Source organism: Otolemur garnettii, unplaced genomic scaffold (assembly GCF_000181295.1).
Source record: "Otolemur garnettii isolate 467f Iridium unplaced genomic scaffold, OtoGar3 scaffold00138, whole genome shotgun sequence".
Taxonomy (NCBI): domain Eukaryota; kingdom Metazoa; phylum Chordata; class Mammalia; order Primates; family Galagidae; genus Otolemur; species Otolemur garnettii.
The window spans coordinates 4689266-4703799 of record NW_003852533.1 but is presented as its reverse complement, the minus strand read 5'-3'; the positions used below and the strand labels follow the sequence as shown (position 1 = coordinate 4703799).

The window sequence follows — 14534 nt, the reverse complement described above, 5'->3', positions numbered from 1 at the left end:
CACCTGCCCCTGATGCAGCTCAGTGCCTGTGACAGCAGACCCCCAGCCCTCCCCACACACCCCAGAGGAGGGTCTTACATTTGTGATTGCCCCAGGTTGAATCCCAAGTGAGTCCAAGGCTCAGGGCCAGGTGGGTCTGTTTTTTAGAGGTTTCCCTGCAGCCCACCCAGCTCACTTCCTCCTTGAAGATTCTTGCAGTGTTTTCAGAAATGATTTGTTTAAAGGTGCAACAGCTGTGCTTTCACAGGAAGCTTGTAATAACAAGTTAATACCTATAATGGTCCTCTCCCAGGAACACCAGAAGCTTTGTTCACATTCATAGATGTGTCCTTCCCACTTACCTCTGAAGTGAGAGAAAGTAATGGTCACTTTTCTGTTTTGCTTGTTGCTAAGGAAGACATGGCAAAGGTGAAGTTCAAGACAGGTCAGGAGAGAAGGGAAACTGGTCTCTGTCACCCATCAGGCTGCGGTCCTTATGTTTACAGTGGCCACACTCAGAATATTTTAGTACTCTGTTTATTAAAATATTTGCTTGTTTTGTGCATGTATTAAAATTGGAATGATACAGAGAAAATTAGCATGGTCCCTGCATATGTATGACATGAAAATTTGGGAAGTGTTCCATATTTTGGCAAGGTTGTATGGCATACCTCCTGAGTAAAAAGGCTCGACTATAACTTAGACTTTACCTAACAAATGCAAACACTGTAGCCTAATTGTTTGTGCCCTCATATTAATCTGAGATTATATAGACACTTGCTTGTTCCTTCATTCATGACCAATGTTTGTGAAACACCTGCTATATGTCAGGCTGGGATCACACTTGTCTTCACAGCAGTTTGAAACTTCATTGTTGCAGAAGTTACTTCTACAGAACCAGAGCAGGAAGCACAGTTTGTAAGCTGCTGAAGTGGAAAGTTATTCCCTCCACAAGCGCCTTTTGAGCACCTGCCAAATTCTATTGGGTATAACCTGCCTCACATGCCCCCTGGACCTAAAATCGTGGGACTGGAATTATTTCTTAAATTTCCTTTTCTCATTGAGTATATTCTACCTCTAATGCTGTGTGTGCCCTCTGATCTTTATGACTGTTAGGAATAGAAAACTTATAGAATTTCTTCTTTGTTATTCTGTCCTTAATGATATTTACATTAGCGTTTTACTTTAAGGTAACTATTTACTCATCAGAAAGCAAGTTTAAACAATGACAGGGCATAAGCAGAGTTATCAGTGTGTGTAAGTCTGGACGCTGACTTGCATTTCTGTGTGTCCGCTGGGTGGAGGGGCCATGATGGAGACAGGGAAGGACTCTTTAAGGCCCTTGAGGCAGGGAGTGTTGTGATGAGTTGTCCTAATAGAAATTGAAGCTTTGAGTGAATAGTTACATTGCCTGTTGTTAGCGTCTCCCAAATTTGCAGTGATGTTCTGGTCTAACCCTCTCTTCCCCTCTCGCTGTCCTCCCAGCTGTGCTCCCTTTGTCGCGGTGGCACCTGGTCTGTCTTCTGCCAGCTCCTCCAAGGACAGACTCACCATCCCCAGGCAGCTTCCCCACTGTTTCCTTGCTGCCTCCCTTATCTGTCCACCTCATGAGGTGCCCCCCTTTCTGCTTCCACACATCCTACTATAGCAAATATAACATCTAGGCCAGCAGTTCCCAACCTGTGGGTTGCGACTCCTTTGTAACTAGAAAAACACATCACAGCTTTAGGAAGATTGAGAACCACTGGTCTAGGCCATGCAATTGTCACCTGTTTAAAGTGATCCCGTGCATGTAAGTTACTTTGCAGAACGGGCATTCGTGTAAATACTGCCGTTCTTTTCTGTAACTTTAAGAAGCTCCCCACAAATGAAGACCATCGAACTCATTCCTGCACTGCTAGTGCCCCCCACCCCACCAGCTCACCTCTGCTCTGGTTACCAGCAGCGTATAGGGGTGGATAAGGTGGCCTCCCCACACCCACCCACCAGGTCTTCCAGATTTATGTCCCAGGAGCCTTCCCATTAGTGGTGGATGTGGGCAGAGCCTAAGAGAGGAGCAGCCCCAGCTTAGCCCAGGCAGCCATCCCCTCCCCTGTGGTCCAGCCCGGATGTGTGGGCCTCCCTCAGGCTCATCAGTCCATTTCCAGAGCAGGTGCTGCTGCAGAGAGCAGAGGGGAGAGCCCACCACCTGCTGAGGTTTGTACTAGCAGGTGCATAAGCTCAGAGAAAACTGGTACAGGGAGCTGGGTCCTTCTCCAGCGAGCCCCCCTCACAGGGGCCCTGTCCCTTCTCCTCCAGAGGAGACAGAGCCAATTCCAGGGACAAAGTCTTCCCGAATTCGCTTCTCCTGCTAAAAGTGTCACCTCCACTGCATGGGCAGCCTGGTAGTCTTTACAACTTACAGAGGAACAGGTGATGGGGAAGTGGGAATAAAATGCTTTTCTTCCTTATTTTGAAATGATTTGCCTTTCTTTCAGAAATTAAAATGACAACCATCAATGAGACTAGAGTGTTCCGGAAAGGTATCAGATCTCACAGACAACACAAAAGTAGGTGTCTGTTAGCCAGACCCTCGGCCAGGAGCTGGTTCTGCCCTCATGCCTTGGGTGTTTCCAGGCCATTGTGATGTCCACTACTGTGGTCATCTGGGGACTGATCACCATCATCTGCCCCATGGGATATGGCAGCATCTCCATAGAAGTGATTGGTCATGATTTTGTACCTAGAATGCAGCATGACCGTGCTTGGGGAGAACACGGGGCCTCAGAAATAATGACAATAGTCATTGTCACTGCCAGTGTCAAGAATAGTCAGTGTTACTGTTTATCAACCACTGTACCAATAATAAAATGTAAGCCCCGTGCTAACTGTTTTTGTTACCTTCACTTACAGTCAGGGACCTGGTGCTAGCAGGTGACAGCAGCGTTCCAGGGTGGCGCACACACCAGCATTCTACGAGCTGGCACTGTGGCATCTGCAGGACCTTGTTAGAATCTCGATTCAAACCCTGGTTTTGTGACTGCAGAATGAGAGTTCCTTAGTGTCAGGGCAAAGGGTACACAGAGACTTCCGGTCCTATTTTTTCAGCTTAGTGAGTCTAAAAGTAGTTCGAAAAAACAAGTTTTTCAGAAAACTCAAAACAACAAATCTCGTGATGGCTGCTCTCTGCTGCCTCCTCTAATAACAGCCCCACGTGGTGATGGCTGGTCCAGGGCAGGGACCAGGGCACTCGCAGCTCACATCCTGCTGTGCCCTGCTCTAGGCGCCCTGTCTGGGGGGCATTTTCATCTTAAACATGGTGATTCCGTGTAGTCAGTATCGTGCTGGCCCAGCAGATGGCAGCCACGTGTCCAGTGGGAGAGACACATTTCCTGGGCAGTCTGGTAGTAACAGCTCTGGAGAAGCAGCAGAGCTGAGAAGTGTCCAGGGCGTGAAGTTAGATAACAAACACAGATGATGTTTTTGTGTTGCGGGCACCAAATTTGCAGCCAAACCAGCCACTAAATTTATCATCAGTTCAGAGCATCTGCTCTATCTGGGCGGGTCCTTCCTTGTACGCATCTCTGTAACTTAACTATTTTAAGATCACCAGCTTCCCCTGCAGCAGGGTGGGTGCAGTAGTAACCTAAGGAAGAGTGAGGATGAAGGATATTTTCTTGTCCATGAACAAACCTAAAGTGGGAAGGTTTCCCGTAAGTGGGCGTTGGGGTCTGACAGTATGTGAGGCCTGCATATTTGCTAGGGAGCTGCTCTGACTGCACTGGGCTCTCAGATGGGGAGAGCTGCCCTGAATGCCTCAGGCTTTAAGACGGTTCAGGAGCTGCCCTGACTACATCAGGCTTTCAGACAGTTCAGGAACTGCCCTGACTACATCAGGCTTTCAGATGGTTCAGGAGCTGCCCTGACCGTGTCTGGCTCTCAGTTCAGGGCCTGCACCCTTCTTTATGAGGCATTTCACCCCAGGAGGCCTGGAATAGATTCTGGGGAGGGAAGAGAAAACTCAAGTGCCTGTGAGGTCCAGGCAGGTGACATGGCAAACGGAGGACCCTCTTGGGTTCTGGGGTGAGCTGGGAGCAGGTTCCCTGGAGCACCAGGAGGCAGCTGCTGCTCAGCCCCAGCCCCAGCTGAGTACAGCCACGCAGGAGAGCAGGCCCCTTGTGGGATGGGCTCTTGATTTGTTAAGAGAAGCTGCAGATCGATAATTGTAAATGAACTGCAGACATTTTCAAGGTGTGTACCTCATCAGAATGTTTCTAAATGTTACTCAGGCAAAACAAGCACACTTAGAGGTCATGTGAGGCCCTGGAGCTGGCTGCTTGGCAACTTGAGTTTAGGCATCAGCCGGTGACTGACAGGCTTGTGACCGGCTATCTGGGGTGGGTGACGCCCAGTGTAGAGCAACCCAGTGCTGGTGCTCCCCTTGATGATTGTCCCTGTTGCAGCATCCGTGATAACAGCAGGTAACACCCCAGCCCCTGGACGCCAAGCGCTGTGCTGAACACTAAGCGCTGTGCTGAACACTTTATCTGTGATAAGACCTTCAACCTTCTCGACAGCCCTATGTGGGTAGGTTACTAATGGTTACAACATTCCTCGCTGGATATCAGGTGCTTTTCTATGTACAAATCTCTCTTTTTTTTTTCTTTTTGAGACAGAGTCTTACTCTGGAGTGATGTGGTGTCACCCCAGCTCACAGCATCCTCAAACTCCCAGGTTCAAGCCATCTTGCCTCAGGTTCCTGAGTAGCTGGGACTACAGGTGCCTGCCACAATACCTGGCTAATTTTTTTTATTTTTAATGGAGACAGGGTCTCACTCTTGCTCAAGCTGGTCTTGAACTCCTAAACTCAAGGGATCCTCCCACCTTAGCCTCCCAGAGTGCTGGGATCACAGGCATGAGCCCCTGGGCCCCCCTGTACAAGTCTTGACTCGTGTAATTCAGTAACAATCCTGTGAGTGCTAGGGAAACTGAGGCATGGGGTGATTCAGCGGCTTGTCCTAGCTCAAATCCTAGATTCCAACCTAGGCAGTGTGGCTCCAGAGCCCAGCTCGCCCTGTGCTGCCCTAACTGCCTTGCGGGGCTCTGGGCACTGGCCACTTTTCATCAGCTGTGGTACTTAGTGGTCCCAGACCCCCTCCCACCAGCAAAACGATGCGGCACTGACTGCACGCAGTTGCCCACAGCTTCTGTGAACTCCCGCTCATTTTCATGCATCGCCAGACACACTTGATTGAATCTTTGTGTGTGTTTTTTAATCTCCTCTGAAAAGAACATGTCATAAATCCTTTGCTAGATGAGATTTCTCAGTAATGGTGATAGATGGCTTTGTCTTTTGTCTCCTGACAAGTTTGGCTGTCTGTCACCACAGCAGTCAGAGCGTTGTATTCTGCTAAGATGGCATCTGGACGCTGTGCTGAAGGGACAGTGGCAGCATAATTCTGTGTGCAGATTCTCTTCCATTTGAACTTTGTCAGATGAATGAGGCTTCCTGAAGGTTCACACAAAAGAAGCTCCTGGAACAAGTGAGATGTTGCAGCAGCAATGACAGAGAATTGGCTTGTTCTGCAGCCGACTCAGAATGTGTGTGATGACAGAGGTTGGGACAGTGACGCGGGAGCAGCAGCACTTTGCAGGATGTACTCGGTGTCTGCTCTCTCGGTGCCAGGGCAGAAATTCAAACCAGCTGAGAGACTGAAACCGGAAAACGGAGAGTGGGGGAGGCCAGGGTGTGAATTTATCCCCAAGCTGCCATATGCCATGAATTACATCAAGTGGGTCTCTAATTTCCTAGTTAGAAGATACTTTTTATTTTTTTTTAAAAGGTAAATTTGGCTGTTCCTTTATAGCTTTGCTGTTCCACCAGCCCAGCAGTCTTGTGTGCTTCCATAGGCGGGGTGTCCCGGTGGCTGATGCGTCCTGTTAGCACGTGTCCTGTGAAATATCTCATCTGCTGTGACTCCCTTTTCATCATTAAGATCTGGCATTTTCCTCCCAAACAAGATCAGAGAAAGGATCTGTGGAAGGCCTCTGTTCTTCGGGACTATTTTTAATGTCATCCCTGAAAATAAAGCATTAGATGTGAAGCTAAAAGAAAGATAACTTTAGAATAAATAATACTTGTAAAGAAGAATCTGTCAGTCACCACTGGGACTCACAACCAAATTATGGAAGGATTGGGCAAGAGAGTGCTGGGAGCATTGAAGAGTTCCTGGCTTAGATGGCCCGGTCGCTCAGCCTGTGATCCCAGCACTCTGGGTGGCTGAGGCAGGTGGATTGCCTGACTCAGGGATTTGAGACCAGCTTGAGCAAAAGCGAGACCCCATGTCTACTGAAATAGAAAAACTGGCTGGGCATGGTGGCAGCGCCTGTAGTCCCTGCTACTCAGGAGGCTGAGGCAAGAGGATCACTTGAGCCCAGGAGTTTGAGGTTGCTGTGAACTATGGTACCAAGGCACTCTACCCAGGGGAACTAAGTGAGGCTCTATCTCAAAAAAATAAAAATAAAATAAAGAATTCCAGGCTTGATAATATTGCCAACTATTACTGACCAGTCAGAGGTCGGCACAATGGGAAAGATGAAATGGACCTAACTACCTTTTGAAAAGTGTGTGTGCATGTTTAAAACCTGGTAAAAACTTGAAAGTAAACATTTCTTTATTTTATTTTCGATTACACGTTTTGAGTTTTTTCTTGCTTTGTGGAAGAAAAGCTATAGGGCAGAGCCTGAGGCTCAAGAAGTAGGGCACTGGCCCCATATACCAGAGGTGGTGGGTTCAAACCCAGCCCCAGCCAAAAACTGCAAAAAAAAAAAAAAAAAAGAAAAAAGTGTGTTGTATCCATGTGATACTTTCCTTCCTGAGAGAAAGACAAGTCACAGGATGGGCACAGATCTGAGGCTGCTGCTACCTGTGCTCCAGCCCTCAGACCGCAGATGTCAGTGACTGGAGGCCCAAAGCTTAAGGAAAACCATTCCCATGAGAAGCAGCAAGGTGGCTTCTGTTAGAAGGTCTGTGAGTTTAGTCGCTGTTGCTCTGGAATTGAGTGTGTGGAGGCCAGTTTTCAAGTTAGAAGATGAGGCACAAATCTCCTAACATGAAAACTATCCTCATCAACACTTGTATTTCTCAGCTTGAGCAAATGGCACAGCCAGCCAGTGTGGAGAAAGCGGCTTCTGTGTCCTGTGAGTGGGGATGAAACTTGGTACAGCCATTATGAAAACAGTATGGAGATTCTTCGGAAAATTAAATACAGAACAAGTGTACAATCCAGTAATCCCACTTCTGGGTCTGCGTCCAGAGGAAATGAAACCAGTTGTGAGAGGATCTCTGCACCCCATGTTTATAGCAGAGTAGGCAGGGTCTAGGAGCACCGAGGTGTCCATCAGCAGATGGGTGGATAAAGGAAACAAACTCACTGTGTGTGTCAGCGTGTGTCTGTGTGTGTCTAAGTCTCCATGTGTCTCTCTGTGTCTGTGTATGTCTCTGTGTGTCAGTGTATGTCTCTGTGTGTCTCCATGTGTCTGTGTGTGTCTCTGTGTGTCTGCGTGTCTCCGCGTGTCTGCGTGTCTTTGTATGTCTGCATATGTCTCTGTGGGTCTGTGTGTGTCTCTGTGTGTCTCCGCGTGTCTCTGTATGTCTCTGTGTGTCTCCATGTGTCTGCATGTGTCTGTGTGTGTCTCTGTGTGTCTCTGTGTATCTCCGTGTGTCTCTGTGTGTCTCTGTGTGTCTTCGTATGTCTGCATATGTCTGTGTGTCTCTGCGTGTCTGTGTGTCTCTGTGTGTCTGCGTGTCTGCGTGTGTCTCCATGTGTCTCTGTGTGTCCGTGTGTGTCTCTGTGTATCTCCACGTGTCTCTGTATGTCTCTGTGTGTCTTCGTATGTCTGCATATGTCTCTGTGTCTCCGTGTGTCTCTGCGTGTCCGTGTGTCTCTGTGTGTCTGCGTCTCTGTGTATCTGTGTGTGTCTCTGTGTGTCTGCGTGTGTCTCTGTGTGTCCATGTGTGTCTCTGTGTGTCTGTGTGTGTCTCCGTGTGTCTCTGTGTGTCTGCATGTGTTGGCGTGCTCACATACATGCAATAGAATGTTGTTCAGCCATAAAGGAGAAAACCTTGCCATTTTCTACAACATGAAAACAGCGGCCATTATACTGAGTGAGGCAAGCTGGACACAGAAAGTCAACACTATATTGTCTCACAAGTGGAATCTAAAAAAGCCGAATTCACAGGAGCAGAGAGTAGAGAGGCATCTCCAGGGGTCCGAGGAGAGATGGGAGATGCTGGTCAGGGGCAGATTTCCGTGATAAAAGGGTGGGTCCTGGGGTCTAACGAGCAGCAGCGAGGTGAATGTAGTCAGTAACACTTACTGGAAGTTTGCTAAGAGAGCAGAGCTTCTGAGTCCTCACCATATACACAAAGGCAGCCAACCGTGCTGTGGAGATGTTAGTTCATCTGATTATGGTAATCATTTCACAGTGTATATGTGTATATAAAGTCATCCTGTTATACGCCTTGAATATACATAGTTTTATTTGTTGATTATGCCCCAATGAAGCTGGGAAGAAAATGTTTCGCCTGCGCAGGGCTTTGTGAAAATTAAATAGAAAATGTGTGTGCAGGCTGGGAGCACGCCCAGCTCGCAGGGAGCTCTGTGGGAACACTGCCCCGGGTCACCACAATGATGGCAATGGAAAAGATGATGACCATCATCACGACCAATCTCACAGGCTCTCAGAGCTCTGGGCAGAACCAGCTCCCCACACCACCCAGTCTTTCCTTGGCTTTGGCTCTTGCCGTCCCCTGTGTCCGTAGGCCTCTTGGCCACTCTGTTGCTGCCCCTGTGAGTGAACACTGCTAGTTCTGGGGTTCCTCTCCTCATAAACTTTGCTGTCCTCATAGAAGAACTTGGGGCCCCTGCAGGGGAAGCTGGACTGGGGTCTTCTCCAGGCCCCAGGCCTCAATTCAGTCACCAGGTCAGTTGCCAGCCAGCTGCCTGCTACCTACTCTCCCGTTCCTGAAGCTTTCTGCCCCATGACGCAGCTGGAACACAGAAGGGGCAGCGCTTGCTGGACCACTGTCTGGGCTGGATGTGAAGAGGGTGCCCAGTGAGGGGAGAGGCCAGCTGAGGACGTCCCTTCTCCACCTGGCTTCTCTCTTGTGCTCTGTTTTCCTCCCCTTTCTTAAGAGTCCTGTTCCCCTGCAGGCATTATTGGAGAGGTGTTTCCTTCTTTGATGGAAAATAAAACATCTTGATGTTTTCTTCCCTCAGATTCAGTGATCAGTAATTGAAAGTGTTTGCAAAACATCCCCCAAGGAGCCTCTTAATGTTACTTGTATAGAAATAAAAATGAAAAATAATGGGCAGGTATTTTCCTAGTCAAAGAGAAGGAGCTCTTCTGAGCTGTGGTGAGGAACCCACGAAGACCAGACACAGTTGTAGAAACCTTTGAGATTTGGCAAAATGTAGATTTCCTGCAAGGGAAGCACAGGGGCGTGTGGCCTCTCCCTTCCTTACTCTGCGACTGCCCTTCTTAGCTGACCGTGTCACAGATGGGCTGGACTCGGTTACCCACAGACACCCACGTATTTGAGTGTTATTTTCATAGACCTGTGTACTCTTTGCAGAGTGCCTCAACTACAGCAGAGGGCCTTCCTGTTCACTGCCTCACTGGGTCATCACAGTTGCCCAATAACATAGGTGAGTTTGATAACATAATAAAACTGCAGAGCTGTAAAGAATTTTAAGAGACACAGCTTCTGTTTTGTATAGATCAGAATCTGAAGCTTAGAAAAAGTGTTAGCCAAGACTCTTTTGTGAACCGAAGTGAAGAAATCCAGCTTGAACTAATTTAACAAATGTGGGGGTATTAAATATTGGCTCAAATAACCAGAAAGCCTGGCTGTCACAGCTTCAGATGTGGATGGGTCCAGATGTCTGCAGTAGCTCCAGGGACCTGTCACCCTCAGTTCCTTGACTAGTTTCTCAGCCTTAATCATCTTTTTTTTTTTTTTTTTGAGACATAGAGTCTTACTATATCGCCCTCCGTAGAGCACCCTGGTGTCACAGCTCACAGTAATCTCTAACTCTTGGGCTTAAGCAGTTCTCTTGCCTCAGCCTCCCAAGTAGCTGGGACTACAGGTGCCCACCACAACGCCCCACTATTTTTTTGTTGTAATTGTCATTATTGTTGTTTGACACCCCTGGTGTATGTGGCCCCGTGCTGTAACCACTGAGCTACAGGCACCGAGCCAAATGATCTTATTGAAATGTTTTAGATTTGCATGTATATATAGGATGCCTTAAAATATTGTAAGTATGATTTTATTTGAATAGGTGAAGCGTCTCAGAATGGAGCCGGCTTTGCTGTGAGTCTGGTTTTGGTGTGTGCATTCTTACCAGGGTGACCTTAACTCCTGTGCCACAAAAGTCATCAAAACAGTAGCTGAAGCAGTGAGAAGGGCGGCTTGGAGACTGTCACAGTGCAAGTCCTTGTTGAAGGTGGAATCTCAGAGTTTTGTAGCCACGTGTTACTAGAACTTTCAGAAGTAGGCACATCTGTTACTTTAGAGAGACGCTGTGTCCTTGGCAGGCTGCAGTCACGCACGTTTCTCCTGCCGGGACCGTGCTTGCTGGTCTCGTGCTTGCTGGTCTCCTGCTCGTGGAGACAGGCCACGTCTTAATGTTAGAGTCGTCTTCTCTGCCTTTTCCTTGTTGCTCTTGCCGCCTTTGACTTCAGCGAGCTACCAGCTGGGTTACTCGTTCCTTCCTTTGTGTTTGGGGAACAACAGGGGTCTCGTGAACCCTCCTGTAGAAGCAGCAGGAGTAAATTCGAGGTGTGCTGGGGAGGAGGGCACAGGCCACCCACTCGCCCTTCGCGCCACAAAGAGGCAACATTCAGGAAATGAGCTGTTATTTGGGAGAGTTTTCTCTTAACGTGGCAGGCTCTGCTTTTGTTGTTTTTAAAAAATAATTTATTAACTTCATCATTTGTAGGAGACTTTAGAAATAGTACTGCATATAAAGTAAATCCACTAGAAGAGAAACCCCCACAAAAGTATTTCTTCAACAAAAATGTATTGAATGTCGGCTGCATGATCAGGTGCTATTCTAGACAGTGAGCAAAATAGACACCCCCCCCAAAAAAATCCTGCCGTCATTAAAAAAAAAGGCCAAGGGAGGCGCAGTGGATGACCCGCAGATAAGTGAAACAGGTGCTGTGTCAGACACGTGCACTGCAGAAAGGGAGGCGGGCTGGGCTTGGAGGGGCGCAGGAGGCCACTTCCTCCAACCTGCTTTTGGAAACCTCATTTCCTCCCTGATCTAACCCGGCATCTGTGCACACGCACCACCAGTCCTCATGGCTGGAATTTAAATTAGTTGTGTTTCTCATCTTCCCCCACCATGTACTGGGAGTGTGGAAAATGAACGTTATTCTAAGCTAGGCTTAGTGGATATTTAAGCCAGCCTTAGTCTCTGCTCTGACAACTTGTCTTTTTCCTGTTGCATTGCCCACTTTTCTTTATTCTTCAAATTAATGCACTTACCTTTCAATCTGTCACTTGTTGGCCACAAGTATCTGACGTATTTGGCTGTGTGATACCCTAAGACCATGAAATTATTTATATGGAGGTTCTTAATTTAGCCCTACCAAAAGAAGAAAATTTGGCTACCACTACAAAATTTGAAGAGTGATGCTCTTCCCAAAGGACTGACAGATATTCACAAAAAGAGAATCAAATGCTGGGTCCTGATTCTGGAACGACTAGGAAGTGGCACCCTCGGGTGTGGCCCAGGGCCCAGTGCCAAGAACAAGGCCATCAAAAATGCCTGTAAGAGGAACTCCTGTGTGCAATAACCACAGAGTTCCACCTCTAAAATGACAGTGGGCAGATGGGAATATGTTGAGAGAGCTGCAAGGTGGACCTGAAAGGGACTGGCCTTCTGAATGGGAGGGGGGGACGTCAGGGAGACCCTCGGGGAGGGACACGGATCCTGCCTGGGAGAAAACAAGGTGCTCAGTTTGGTTGGAGGCTGGTTGGAGATGGTCGTGAGGACCACCCAGGGACTCTGGAATCAATGATGTGGGAAGGTGGTTTTGGAAGAAGAGAGCACATCAGGGCTGACCGTCAAGATTTGGAAGTGAAAGCAGAGAGGTGGTTGTTGGAGCCTGGGGAGAAGACCCAGGGCTGAAGAGGGGGCTCCGCGTTTGGGGGCAGGAGGGAAGAGGCAGGAGAGAGGGAAAGGGTGGAGATTTAAGCTGGCGAGATGCCTTGTGTTCCTGGAAAAGGGACCCTTGCAGCTGCTAATCCCAACCCCCACTTCCTGTGAGTCTCTGTCCTAATCGGTCCCTGCTCCTTCCCAGTAAGGAAGAGTCTGGGCCAGGCATCCTCAAACTACGGCCCGTGGGCCACATGCGGCTCGCCTAGGACATTTATCTGGCCCATTAGGTATTTCTGTCACTGCTGCCTGTCCTGCTTAGCAGCCAACTAATCCCAGGGCCTGAAATCCGGCCCTCCAACGGTCTGAGGGACAGTGAACTGGCCCCCTGTTTAAAAAGTTTGAGGACCCCTGGCCTGGGCTGTGACAAAATGCCCACGGGACATGTGTATTTTCTCCCAAATACATAGTGATGAGTAAAACCTTTTACTGTTCTCTGTTCTAGCCATTTTACACAAATAAACTCAGTTCGTGATTACAACAAACCTAGAAATGATTTTTACCATTTAGCCAATGAAGAACTTGCCCAAGGTCACATAGCCATTTAGTGGTAAAAGCAGGATTTGAAGTAGGCAGTTTGATTGTAAGACCTGTGCTTCTGGCCATTACCCCACCCTCTCATATAAGGCTTCCATAAATGGCTGGCCTTAGCCTGGGCTTGTAGGAGGGAGATTTTTGGAGATTTCCTCTTGCACTGCCTTTCCCGATTCCTACTCTGTTCCTTAACATCCCCATCAGATGCCTTCAGCTGATGAGTTTCCAAGGTTCTTAAGGAACTTTCTGGGCTTCTCATGTTAGGTGCAGGTGACCTTCTTTCCCTGACACCATGACCAGCATCAGAGCCCGGACCAGATAAGTGGAAACACAGTGTGTGCCTTACACCCTCCTTATGCACCACACACCAGAGGCTCAGAGCTGCTAAGTGCTTTTTAATCACCGCAGACTTGCAAGCGTCTGTCCTAATGACGCTCCCTAAAGGGCATCATTACTTCTACAGAAATATTTTCTCATAAACTATTTGCTTTAAACAGACCCTAATAAATTCTGTCTTGGACGATTACACTAAACCCGGTCTTGCTTTGTGTGCCGTCATCCGTCCTGTCCCTGCCTGCCCCAGTGTGTGGCCTCATGTCGACCCTCTCCATGAATCAAGTAGCAGACAGTGGTCACAGGAGCTATCACATGTTTGAGGCTCACAGGTGCTTTCAGCATCTTTGAAAAAGAAAATAAAAACAGCTGATTATAGTAAGCTCAGGATGTGTCAGTGAGTTTGTCCATACAGAGCTGTAATAAGGGGCAGAGGTCATGTTTTTAGACCTCTGAGAACACTGTGTTCTAAAATACCCCAAAGAGTTGAAAAATGCCAGTAGGGGAGAAATCCGCATATTCAATATTAGCCAAGTCAGGTATCCTGTGCTGTCTAAAATAATGACCTAAGGCTATGCCCAGTGGCTCATACCAGAATCCCAGCTAATCAGGAGGCTGAGGCAGGAGGACCATTTGAGCTCAGGAGTTTGAGGTGGCTGTAAGCTATGATGCAACCACACTCTGCTGAGGGTGACAAAGTGAGACTGTGTCTCAAAAAAACAAAGTAAAAAATAAAATAAAATGATGAAATTAAATAAATAAACTATAAAATAAAATAATGACCTAAGTATGTTAAGCATTTCTAAGCAAAGTAAAAAGGGAGGTATTAGTAACTTTTCTTTCAAAGAAAAACAAAGGTAATATTGAAATAAATCGGTGAACAAATTGGATGTATCAGTATGCTTTGTAACAGATCTATGAGCTAAGTTGGAATGAGGCAGAGAGCACAATTGTTTTAGACTCTATTCAAATTGATTCTGATGACATGAAATGGGGGATATATATTTGTGGACTTGCCTTCTTTGTTTTGTTTTGTTTTGTTCTCTTCTCTATTTTAAAATGAATTCCCAGGTGTAGGTAGATGGCAGGAAACTGAGTTTATGGTGGTTCCTTCTTGTTAAGAATCAGAAGACTGCAAACAGCAGTGTTTGTTTTGGGGGTGGAAGTGTTACTCAGCTAACGCTTCTGTGAAACACTTTGATTCTGAGGACATATTGGCATCTTTGAACAGATCATAAGAGTTTTTTTTTTTCATACACCCCAACCAGTACCCTTCTTATAATAAAGTTAGTGCCACACTATAGTGGAAGTGACACTCACAATATTTAAAAACAGCTGTGACACGGACACAAGCCCCTCAGAGTGGAAATCTGTCAAATTGGTTGGGATTTTCAGTAAGCCACTGGCAGGCATGGTCTGGTGCCAGTGACGCCCATCGGCACTGCCTCTTAAGTCTGGTTTCTGGTGGGCAGAGTGGGT

At 47.5% G+C, this 14534-nt stretch overlaps 1 pseudogene; it reads left to right on the top strand.

Annotated features, from left to right (window-relative positions):
• Positions 1 to 530: 530 nt before the first annotated feature.
• LOC111728021 lies at positions 531 to 631 on the top strand (annotated as a pseudogene).
• The last annotated feature ends 13903 nt before the right edge of the window (positions 632 to 14534 follow it).